This window comes from Amblyomma americanum, chromosome 3 (genome assembly GCF_052857255.1).
Source record: "Amblyomma americanum isolate KBUSLIRL-KWMA chromosome 3, ASM5285725v1, whole genome shotgun sequence".
In the NCBI taxonomy this organism is placed as follows: Eukaryota; Metazoa; Arthropoda; class Arachnida; order Ixodida; family Ixodidae; genus Amblyomma; species Amblyomma americanum.
The window spans coordinates 128594997-128606668 of NC_135499.1; positions in this window are offsets into that span (position 1 = coordinate 128594997).

Sequence of the window (11672 nt, forward strand, 5' to 3'; positions counted from 1 at the left end):
TGTTTAATCCCCCCCCTTCTTGGGCCACTTTGATCATTCGTCCTTAGGCAGTGATAAACTCTCGAAAACGCTTTACTGCAACAGCATGTGACACGTCCATCATTTCGATCTAATGACCACACAGAACGCATTCTACTCTGCGACCTAAATAGCGTTCCTCTTACATCGCAGGTGGACGTTGGAGTTTTACATGGCGACGTCCTACGATGCCGTTTCCGTCGACGAAAGTACAGAGAAAGCTATTGCTGCAAAAAATGCAGCATTGGAGTCCTGGGCCGACGAAACGTGATACCATGATCGCAGAATTTTTTTTTTTCGTGACGGGACAAGAGTCTGATCCGCATAGAGCAGCCTCAAAGGTCGCTCACCGTTAATCTGTAACTGTGCAGAGTGACACATGAGTACGAAGGTTTCATAAAGCTCCGCGGAAGAGAACATTCAGGTCGAAATGGAACACCCGAGGAATGGGTTGTATGTTCACTAAGCGGCTTGGACAAATAGCTGATGGCCTGTCAGGGCGATGGCGTGAAAGCTTGAACTCGTTGAATATGAATTCTGGGGAAAAGCATCAGCTGCGCTAACCTTACCAGCAACAATGCAGCGCCGAGTTAGACCGGGACTCCAGCGGATCAGATATATAGTAATAAATGTCACGCGTGCTCTGGCACCAAAATAATAACGTGTAACATATCACCCGCGCCGGCTGGTACAAAGCACATTAATTCAACGAACAACCCAAACAAGAGTATTCAGTAACTAGAAAAGTGTTAAGACTGTATGCGCTTAGCCAACAAAAAAAAACAGGTAGACAGCCAGAAATTTGGCTTGAATTGAGATCGATAGTCGCAAGACAAACAGAGCAGGTAAGCCCCCCCCCCCCCCCCCCCCCAGCATGTTCTCCCGCTCTCCCAGACGCTATCTTTTCTCTTGCAGGTATACCTCTACTTGATTTCGCCTTTTGTGTTGCTCCCCTCAATCTTGCAACATTTATTAAAGATTTATCCTGGTCGTCTGTCGGTGCATAGTTATAACCCTTGTTTTCGGTTCGTCATATCAACGGAATTTGCATCTTGGTGTAATTTCGCACTTACTAACTCTGTACTCGTTGAGTGCCTCTCATCTCGCCAATTGACACTGTTTCTTCAAGTGCAGCATTCTCGAACACCAATTTTAATTTTGAGGCAACTGTGGAATATTATAACGTACTGCTTTGAAAATATTTAAGGCAATCGTTCAGACTTTCGATTAGTAGCAGAATCTTTCCTCCAAAATATGTACAGATAGCACGCATCGAGTAGTTACGGCTGCAAATACAAAACCAAAGGGGAACGTTTTTGGTGACAGCAAAAACGTTTATGGCAAAAAATAAAAGCCTGCCGAGGAAAGATCCGCGGATATATAATGTCAGAGTGAAGTCTTCCGATATATGAAAAAATTGCGTACATAAACTATTTCCCGTTGAAAAATGCGCCTGTCCAGAATTTCTGGGTATGATTAACCCTGTCTTTCCTAATCTTATATTTTGTTGGACCTCATTGACACAAACACACCAAATCAACCACAAAACACCAGGTGGCCGCCTCACATACGAATACATTGACGATCTGACGCCCTCCTAGACACACTTCAATACACTTACACGTCTCCGCATGTCTCCAAACTTCTACCCCCCTACACAGGACCAGCCAGCCCCACAATAGACACAGATATAACGGAGACGGAAGTCAGAGCGGCCCTCCTGATTCTCCCGAACCAACTCTAAACACGCAACCCTGGCGCAGACTACAGGCACACCTCTCCTCTTCCACCTTACGCTATGCCACTATCATCCCTCCCGCTGCTGCCTGCAACTTATGTCCAAAACCCTTCGCCTCTTTCCTCCACATCCTCTCCATCTTTCTGGAGGACCCCCCCCCCCCCCCCCCTCACGGAACCTTAAGACCTGGGAGGACTGGAAGATCCTGCTGCGCTTGTAGGTCCCCGCCGTGCAGACTATCGCCACCGGCCGGGCCGCCAGTGCTATGAATCTTAGGAACATAAATACTTTGCTGCAGTGAGGTCGTGCGGTCGTGCTGGGACCCAGATGCTTGCCCAGAATTCCTGTGTAATAATAAAGTTTCTCTATCTCTCTCTTGCGGCTATCGATTGGAAGTAATGTATTTTGTTGCCGAATAACTCTGGGCCCCATGCCCGTGGTAAATGCCTAATCATATCATGCGTGGCCCCTATCACCTGCCAGTTGTCGGAAACCTTGTTCTTTGCACGCGGGGGGGGGGGGGGGGGTAGTTTGTTTACCATTCCTTCAAAAAAACGGTGACTCTGATGACCCACTCGTCTTTCACCCAGCCACACTGAGAGAAACGGTATTATTAGAGAGGAATTCGGGGCATGCCCCAGAGTCCCCGAACGACCCCACTGCACTCAAGTGTTTATATTTCTAAGATCCATAATACCAGTAGCTCGGCCGATGGCGATGGTCTGCACGGCCGAATCCTCCTCGCGCAGCAGATTCGCGCAGTTCTCCCAGGTGTTGAGGTTTTCTAGGAGGGCCCGCCGGGCACAAGAAGAGGATGTGGAGGCTAATCGAGTGGTCACAGCGAACTTTGGAGTGCATTCAGCGAGAAGACGTCATCATCAACTTTGGAGGGGGCGGCGCCACCCTGAGGTGCAAGTCGGGATCGCCGGAGAGATCCGCGGTCGTGGATGAACCGAGTAATAGACGTGCTGCTGCTTCTTTGTGGCCGCTGCTAACCGCAACGGAAGGCCACGTATTTAGCGATCCTTACTGTTGCACTAAGCGACGAAGGAAAAGAACGAGCATCATATGTATACTGAAGCTAAGTATTCCGAATTGTATTCCATACAGGTATTGCAACACGTCACCAGCAGCAGTTAAGTAGACAGTGGACTTCATGTGCGCCACATGCGTTTGGTTTCATTTTCGTGCGAAAAAACACTGCATTTTCTCGCACTTGTAAAATAAACAAAAAAGCCATCAAAATTTGAAATCCACGAGAAAACCCAACAGGCCGATCAGAGCAGCTGCAATTAGGCTTTGTAAGTCCATGACTTGTACCGAACTTTTTCCTCACAGGTAGTAATTTCTAAGGGGCCTAGTCGAAACATCTCGAATTAGTGCATCAACTATACTGACCCATGATACTACGGGAACTCGGTGTATTGCTTTGCTAATTGGATCCCTTTCTCCTTTCTTTTCCTGCCACTTGCGTCAAATTTTTCTGCTTTGGGCAAAAGCAGACATCACGCAAACGGAACTCGCATTATTTTGAACTCGGATACGAGGAGTTAGGGATAAAATTCTAGTGTCAGACTGAAGAATCCGGGGACGGTTGTGCGAACGTACTACCGCAAACAGTTGCTGTACGACACCCCCACTCCTTCCTCTGTGTTACGTCATGTTCGGCACGTGGGCATTCATGTGATGGTGGTGAAAAACTTTTTTAATGCTCAAAACGAGAGTCTGGGAGTCAGAAGACCCTGCTGCATAGTCTGTATCCTTAGTCCAGGACACCGCATCACAAGGCCCCCGTCTCGCGCCCGCTTTAACAGAGTCTTTTGGGACTCCAGTGGGGGAGCAGTTGAGGAGGGCAGTCTCTTATGCCTCTCGGGTAGGGTAGGGTAAGGGGGAAGATGATTATTGTGAGTACATGCCCACATCATGTGATAGACATTGCAGATCTCTCCACAGTGCGGGCAACGCCCATCTATGTTGGAATCAGTGTTTTTCTACGGCAGGACAGAGAACAGTTCCTGTCTGCTGGCGCCGCAGAGTTCGCTCCTCCGCCTTATTAAGCCCTTTGGCAGGGGCAGGGTAGAGACGGTGGCTGTCGCAGAATTGAAATAAAATTTGGCGGAACCACGGAAGCGGTTCGTGAGCTCCTGAGCCAGGAGAGCTAGGATGAGGAGCCCGGTGTGTAAGCACCCCGGGTGGCCGCATCAGCGGCCTCATTGCCTCGTAGACCACGGTGGCCAAGAGCCCAGATTATTTTTGTGTGATTTAGATAGGTGGCAGCCCGTCTTAAAATTTGGGAGGCAAGAGATGATATTTTCCCTGAGAGATAGTGTTCACAGGCCCGGCGAGAGTTTGTGATAGCCGTCCTCGATTTTGGATTTGCGGCAGCGATAGCTATGGCAACTTCTTCCGTTCGCGTTGAATTTGGGGCCCGAAAGGATAGCCCATCGACATCCATGCCCTGGACTAGGGTAACCCTGTAGAATGCCACGGGCGACGGTCCTATGATGTCCACGTAGTAGCCATCCTCTTTAGATCCATATTCCCTCTCAGCCGAATAGCGTCTTCAGCGCGGAAGCGAGCAAGTCGGCTTTTCCCGCTAAGACTGAGCATCGGCAGATGCCTGTCGACCAGCTGCAATACTACAGCTGGGACCAACTCCTCACCCAGCCAGACAAGGCCACTCAAATTGCGCTGATTTCGTGGGCCCAGGGCGTCGCCCCCACCTGGGGCCACACAGGACCCATCTGCAATAATTTCCGACACCTGTGGCAATAAAGTTGCGTGTCTCTCTCTCTCTACTAATCACGCGCGCAACCTGTACACATTTCTTATTCTGTAAATAGTTTGTGTATATTACCTCTCCCCCTATACTCTCTTCCTGTCTCCTCACCTAGGTCTTTCATTTAATTTCTCAATTCTGCCTGCTATCCTTTATTTCCGCTGCCCTAGATCGGGACTTCAGCATTAATGGCAGATGCCGGGCTACCTTCAAGGGAATCATCCCATATTACCCATTCGGCCACGCGATCTTTCCTAAGCCCTGCAACAGCCTCACGAAGGCGGAGGAACGCTTACACCTTCGCCTTTATACTAAAACGCTTCGGTGCCCGGCAGTCATCAAACATTTCCACCATGCGTACACAGGGGAGTGCCCGCACTGTAGGGAAAAGTCCGGACATTTACCACATGGCGAGGGCTAACCCCGCACCTTCCCCCTATCCCCAACCCTACCCGGGAGGACTGGGAGGCGGCCCTGCACGGTGGCTCTGACACTACCGATCCAAAAGGCCCTGGTCGGGAGCGCCCGAGCAGCAGCTACAGCCAATGGGCTCCTGTAATGAGCAGCCCACCTAGCGTTTATAAGGAACGGCACATTAAGGAACACTCCACTCGCTCCCTGTACATATTTTGATTGATTGGTTGGTTTTTAAAGAAAGGAAATGGCGCAGAATCTGTCTCACATATCGGCGGACACCTGAATCGCGCTGTAAGGGAAGGGATAAAGGAGGGACTAAGAGAAGGAAGAGGTGCCGTAGTGGAGGGCTACGGAATAATTTCGACCACCTGGGGATCTTTAACGTGCGCTGATATCGCACAGTACATAATTTGAACATAAAGGTTTTCAGTCAGTCAGTCTAGCAAAAATCTTATCCTTTTTTTTCATTATTATTTTAACAAACTATCACTACTACTACTTTCTCTCTAGGCTAAAAAAACTGGTTTTTGAGGAAAGGAAATGGCGCAGTATCTGTCTTACATATCGGCCGACACCTGAACCGTGCCGTAAGGAGTTTAAAGGAGGGACTAAAAGAAGAAAGGAAGAAAGGTGCGGTAGTGAAGGGCTCAGGAATAATTTCGACCTCCTGAGATCTTTAACGTGCACTGACACCGCACAGCACACGGGCGCCTTAGCGTTTCGCCTCCATCGAAACTTGACCGCCGCGGTCGGGTTTGAACCAAGGTAGCCGAGCGCCCTCACCACTGAGCCACCGCGGCGGGTTTCACTATGCTACCTCAGCGATTTCGCGGTGCCTGCGGTTTTGGCCTTCATGTGAGCCAGAGGTCGAACCTTAATTACGGTGCGGTTCGGGTGTCCACCGATATATGTGAGACAGTTACTGCGCCATTTCCTTTCTTCAAAACCAATTTTAGAAACCAATCTTAACGGGTTCGAACCCGACAGCGGCGGCTGCGTTTTTATGGAGGAAAAACACTGAGGCGCCCGTGTGCTGTGCGATGTCAGTGCACGTTAAAGATCCCCAGGTGGTCGAAATTATTCTGGAGCCCTCCACTACGGCACCTCCTTCTTCCTTTCTTCTTTCACTCCCTCCGTTGTCCCTTCCCTTACGGCGCGGTTCAGGTGTCCAACGATATATGAGACAGATAATGCGCCATTTCCTTTCCCCAAAAACCAATTATTATTATTAACCAATCTTCAATTTTCTTCTAAAGCATAGGAAAGGGGCATAACTGGCTCCCTGGGATGGTGGACAGACACCTCAGTCGCGCTTTCAGCTACGTGGCGGTAGTGACAGATGGGTGCTGCATGCGTTGCCGTTCCCAACGTCGTAGCAGAAACGCGGCACTGAAGCTATCGATCGTCGGCGTTCATTGTGTTCATTGTGTTTTTTGCCGTTGGAGTTGACAACGCTCTAAACCAAGATGATTTTGAGGAAATGAAGGCACATAATTCTCTTCCCTGATCAGTATCTGATATATGAGACAGATACTGCGCCATTTCCTTTCCCCCAAAACCAATTATAATTATATACAGTGGACGCCTCAATCGCGCTTTGAGGTGCGGGGCGGTGGGGAGAGAGATAATAATAATAATAATAATTGGTTTTTGGCGAAAGGAAATGGCGCAGTATCTGTCTCATATATCTTTGGACACCTGAACCGCGCCGTAATGGAAGGGATAAAGGAGGGAGTGAAAGAAGAAAGGAAGAATAGGTGCCGTAGTAGAGGCCTCCGGAATAATTTCGGCCACCTTGGGATCTTTAACGTGCACTGACATCGCACAGCACACGGGCGCCTTAGCGTTTTTCCTCCATAAAAACGCAGCCGCCGCGGTCGGGTTCGAACCCGGGAACTCCGGGTCAGTAGTCGGGGAGAGAGATGGGCTGCGTGCATTAGTGCTGATATCTTTCTGACAGGCACGCGCCACCGCAGCAATAAGCCGCAGCGTTCATTGGGTGACCAACCTCTCCCGAGCTTAAACTAATTAAAATGCCACCTGGCAGGGTGGGCACCATGCCTATCCAGTGTGCGGAAACCACTCAACGTTAGAGGTCTAGCCGCGTCTACTTACCCGATACACTACAGTTTTCGCTCTCTAACCAGGTTCAGCAGTAGTTGAACCGCAGCTAATTTTTTGAAGCGAAAGCTTCACTACGTTAGGCAAAGCCGATTTCACCATGCGTTTCCGGTTGGCGTTCAAGTGAGCCAGGGTTCAAGTGTGGCTATTGTCTTACTTATGTGGTCCACCATGGTGTCGCACCACTTGACCTTAGACCTTCGACCGACGTTTGATCATTCTATTCTCCAGTAAAGGACGGTAGAATAGGCCTCAGCATTCATTGGATGACCAACCTCTCGCGATCAGCCATTAAGTTAACTGCCACCTGCCAGGGTGACAGTGTGGGCGCGCTGCCTATTTAGTGTGCGGAACACACTGAGCGTTACAGACGCCAAGCCGCGTCTACTTGCCCGACACACCACAACTTTCGCTCTCTAACCAGGTTCAGCACAGCTAATTTTTCTAACCACTCACTGGGTCTATCATGTCGGACTTCAATTCAAGCGTACAATCCTGTGAAACGTCAAGAACGAACCTTTTTTTCACTGGTCGGCGTCTCTTATTTTTTCAAATGTAAATGTTTTCCAATCAATAAATCGACCAACTACTCATTCTGTCGAAACGCCCGCGTAGCAGGGTATCACCGTTCCTGTTCTAATTTCACTCCTACCGTACACCGTTTACCCGCCGCGGTGGCTAAGCGGTTAGGGCGCTCGGCTACTGATCCGGAGTTCCAGCGTTTCAACCCGACCGCGGCGGCTGCGTTTTTATGGAGGCAAAACGCTAACGCGCCCGTGTGCTGATTAGAAAAAATTTTATTTACATATGTACACATGCCAAGGTTACCGGATACATTTGACATTCACAAGTTGACATGACGCTCAGCATGTAAGGCGAGCCAATTAGAGTGCCAAAACATCTTTGAATAACTAACAGGAATTTCTTGTGTGCGATTTAAAGCGGCGTGGCATGATTATTAACAGTGAGTGATACCGGAAAAATCTGACACGGAAAAAAAAAGGGGGGGGGGGAATAAAGAAGAAGACCCTAGCGCCAGTTTGGTCTAAAGACCAGAACGAGACGTTCATTGCTAACAGAAATGAATGGGCATGACCACTGCCGGAGCCCGTGTGCTGTGCGATGTCAGTGCACGTTAAACATCCCCAGGTGGTCGAAATTATTCCGGAGCCCTCCACTAGGGCACGTTTTTCTTCCTTTCTTCTCTCAACCCTCTTTGTCTCTTCCCTTGCGGCGCTGTTCAGGTGTCCAACGATATATGAAACAGATACTGCGCCATTTCCTTTCCCCCAAAACCAATTATTATTATTATTATTATTATTATTATTATTATTATTATTATTATTATTATTATTATTATTAATATTATTATTATTATTACACCCTTCTCTAAAGGCGCGGTTCAGGTGTCCACCAAGAAGTGACACAGGATGCACTCTTTCCTCCAAATCAATTTCACTCCTCGAGAGCGAGGGAGTCGAATGTCTACTTACTGCTGAATGCCTGAATTAGAAAGTTTCACTCGCAAACAAAACAAATTTCGGATAACAACCAAATGCTCTACCGGAAGCGCTATGCGCTTTCTCTCTCTCCGGTGTCATCGGTACCGTTATCCTTGAATGCAGATGAAAATATTCATGCCAAATGCGGGGCACGAATGCACGTTTTATGCCATGGCATTGAGGCATCAAGATTGCTATTAGTCGGCTGGGACTGCAGCGTCTAACTCTACCTACAAAGGTTGCCGCGATGTCTTGCTGCAAAATTGGATTTTAAAGGAAGGCAATGATGGAGTAATTGTCTCGCATTTCGGTGGACACGCTAACCGCGCCGTTATAGAAGGGAAGAAGGTGAGAGTGAAAAAAGAGAGAGGTGCCGCGGTAGAGAGCTTCGGAATAATTCTGGCCACATTCAGCCGAGCGGCATGACTAGGCTCCTTTGGGAGCGAGGAAGGCGACGTTCCGCTCGGACGCGCGCTACTGGTCTCCTTGGGCTTGTCCACTGTGCTCTTATGTGCCGAACCTGAGATAATAGATCACTCCCTGCTGTTCTGCCGCCGCTTCTCTCATTTCAGGAAGCGTCTTTTGCAAATTCCCTTTCATCAACGGGGCTTGCCTGTGTCCTCCGCGGTTGTTCTTTCCATTGGCGCTTCTTTGCTAGACGAAGCGACAGGAGTGTGCGCTCTGCTGTTCAAAATTTTCTTCAAGAAACGCAGCGACACCCATTCTAATTTCTTTTTCCCGCTCTCAGTCAGTACGGCATTGAAACATTACTGGCATTGTCCCATCTTCAATCTCCAAGTTAACAGGACCCCTGTCCTTCCGTCTTCCAACCTATCAGATTACATACTATTACCACTCCTTTTCCCGTCAAAACTTTCCTGTATCCAGCAATTAACCGCCTGTGTCTTGGCCACTCCCCCGTAGTGGGTATGTATGTGCAAGCAACGTCTGAAGCCTTCCTTGCTTCCTTCTTGGCCATCCGATTAAAAGCCTCTTTGGTGTTGCTCTACGTTTGTCGGAGACATTTTGGTGGAGCCGCTGGGTACCGGCGACGTTTGGTAACAACACCCGTCCACAAAGCGAGCCGCCGCCAGCGAGGCCTGCAACATGAGTGCCAACCACTGACGATGTCGGTGCGTACCATGACGTCAACTACAGGCAGTCAGACAGGTCAGCCTTCAGGCACTGTCCCACCGGTTGTAGTCCTCACACCTCGCTCGCCACCATCCTTTCACGGCGATCGGTTCAAGGATTTCGGGGACTGGTTGTCCAGCTTTGACCGAGTGGCTACTTTTAACTAATGGGACGACGGCCAAAAACTACGAAACGTGTATTTCGCGTTCCAAGACTCGGCGAAGACATGGTTCGAGAACCATGACGCATGGGAAGCGTTCCGTCGTGAGTTGCTCGCTACCTTCAGCACAAACATACGCAAGGAAAACGCCGAAATTGCTCTTCGCTTCAGGTCACAGCAGTCGCAAGAAAGCGTCGCCATGTTTATCGAAGATATGGCACTTCTCTTCAATAGGGCTGACCCTGCCATGCTTGAGGCTACGAAGGTGCGCCACCTAATGCGTGGTGTGAAGAAGCAGCTCTTCGCTGGCCTCATACGCGACCCTCCAGGAACCGTCGCTGAATTCGCCAAAGAAGCCACGGGCATGGAACGTTCTTTGCAGGAAAGCAGTGCGCAGTACGGTCGTAAGGGAAGTGTTGCGGCCACTAATTATTGTGCATCACTGCGTCACCGGGGACGAGGCGCTTCTGGAGCTTGTGCGGAGTGTGGTTCGCGAAGAACTGCGCAACCTCCGCTTAGATGCTCCACCTTCCAGTGTTGAAGCTGTAGCCGATGCCGTCCGTGACGGAATTCGGCGAGCGGTCCAGCCACCACCGGCACCACAGCCGGGGCGGTACTTCGTGAGCTACAGCGAAGCCCTACGGACACCGCAGCCGGAGCCGCACATCATGAGCTACAGCGAAGCCCTGCGGAGGCTTGCGCCAGTGCCACATGCATTCCGTCCTGCTGCCGAACCAACGCAGGGGTACCTTCCCCCGTCGAGCTGCGTGACCCGCGCCCTGTTCGAAAAGCGGACGTGTGGCGTACACCCAACAACCGGCCACTATGCTACCACTGCGGGGAGCCCGGTCATGTCCTCCGCAACTGCCCATACCGGCGGATGGGATTAAGAGGATTTCCACCGAGCGCACCTCGACCGCGCTATGGTGAGGTACCGCGAGACATTGAACATGCAGTACCTGGCCGACCATGTGCGGCCTTCAAAGCGTCCACGACGTCAGTCTAGGTCACCGTCTCCAAGACGAGTTCCTTCACCCAGTCACGCATCATCCTCTGGCCAATTCAGAGGCATGTCCCCCCGGCAGGAAAACTGAAGATGGCGTACTCCGGTGGTAGAACCGCCGCTGCCGCAGACAGTGAACAGCCTCCATCCGATGACTTTATGCGACGACCCGAACGCCGACGACCCCACCAGCCGACCTCAAAGACGATCTCACCGCCGACCTCAAAGACAATCCCACCGCCGACCCCACCGAAGACCGCGTCGACGACCACACCGACGACCTCACCGATGACCTCACCGACGACCTCACCGACGACCTCACCGACGACCCTATCGATGACAGCACCAAAGACTTCACCGACGAGTTGTCAAAGAATTGTTTCCCCCGCCGAAATTCTTGATGCCGCCGGTGGCTATGATGTGTCAGAACTCGTGGATACCGGAGCCAACTTTTCTGTCATGGGCAGCCACTTAGCCACGACCCTCAGAAAGGTTCTAACACCTTGGCATGGGCCGCAGATACGCACAGCTGGTTGTCATGTGGTAACGCCGGTTGGCGTCTGCGCCTGCCATATAAAGATCCGCGATGCAACTTCCATTGGCTCCGTCGCCGTGCTACGAGAGTGTTCCAAAGAACTGATTCTCGGCATGGACTTCCTTAAAGAGTAGGGGCTGTCATCAACCTGCATGAGCAATTGGTATCGTTTTCGACACAGCGAGCCGTTGATACCGACCCTGAGCCGCACAGGGCAGCACTACGCATCTCTGACGACCACACAACAGTACCGCCGAGCAAGCAA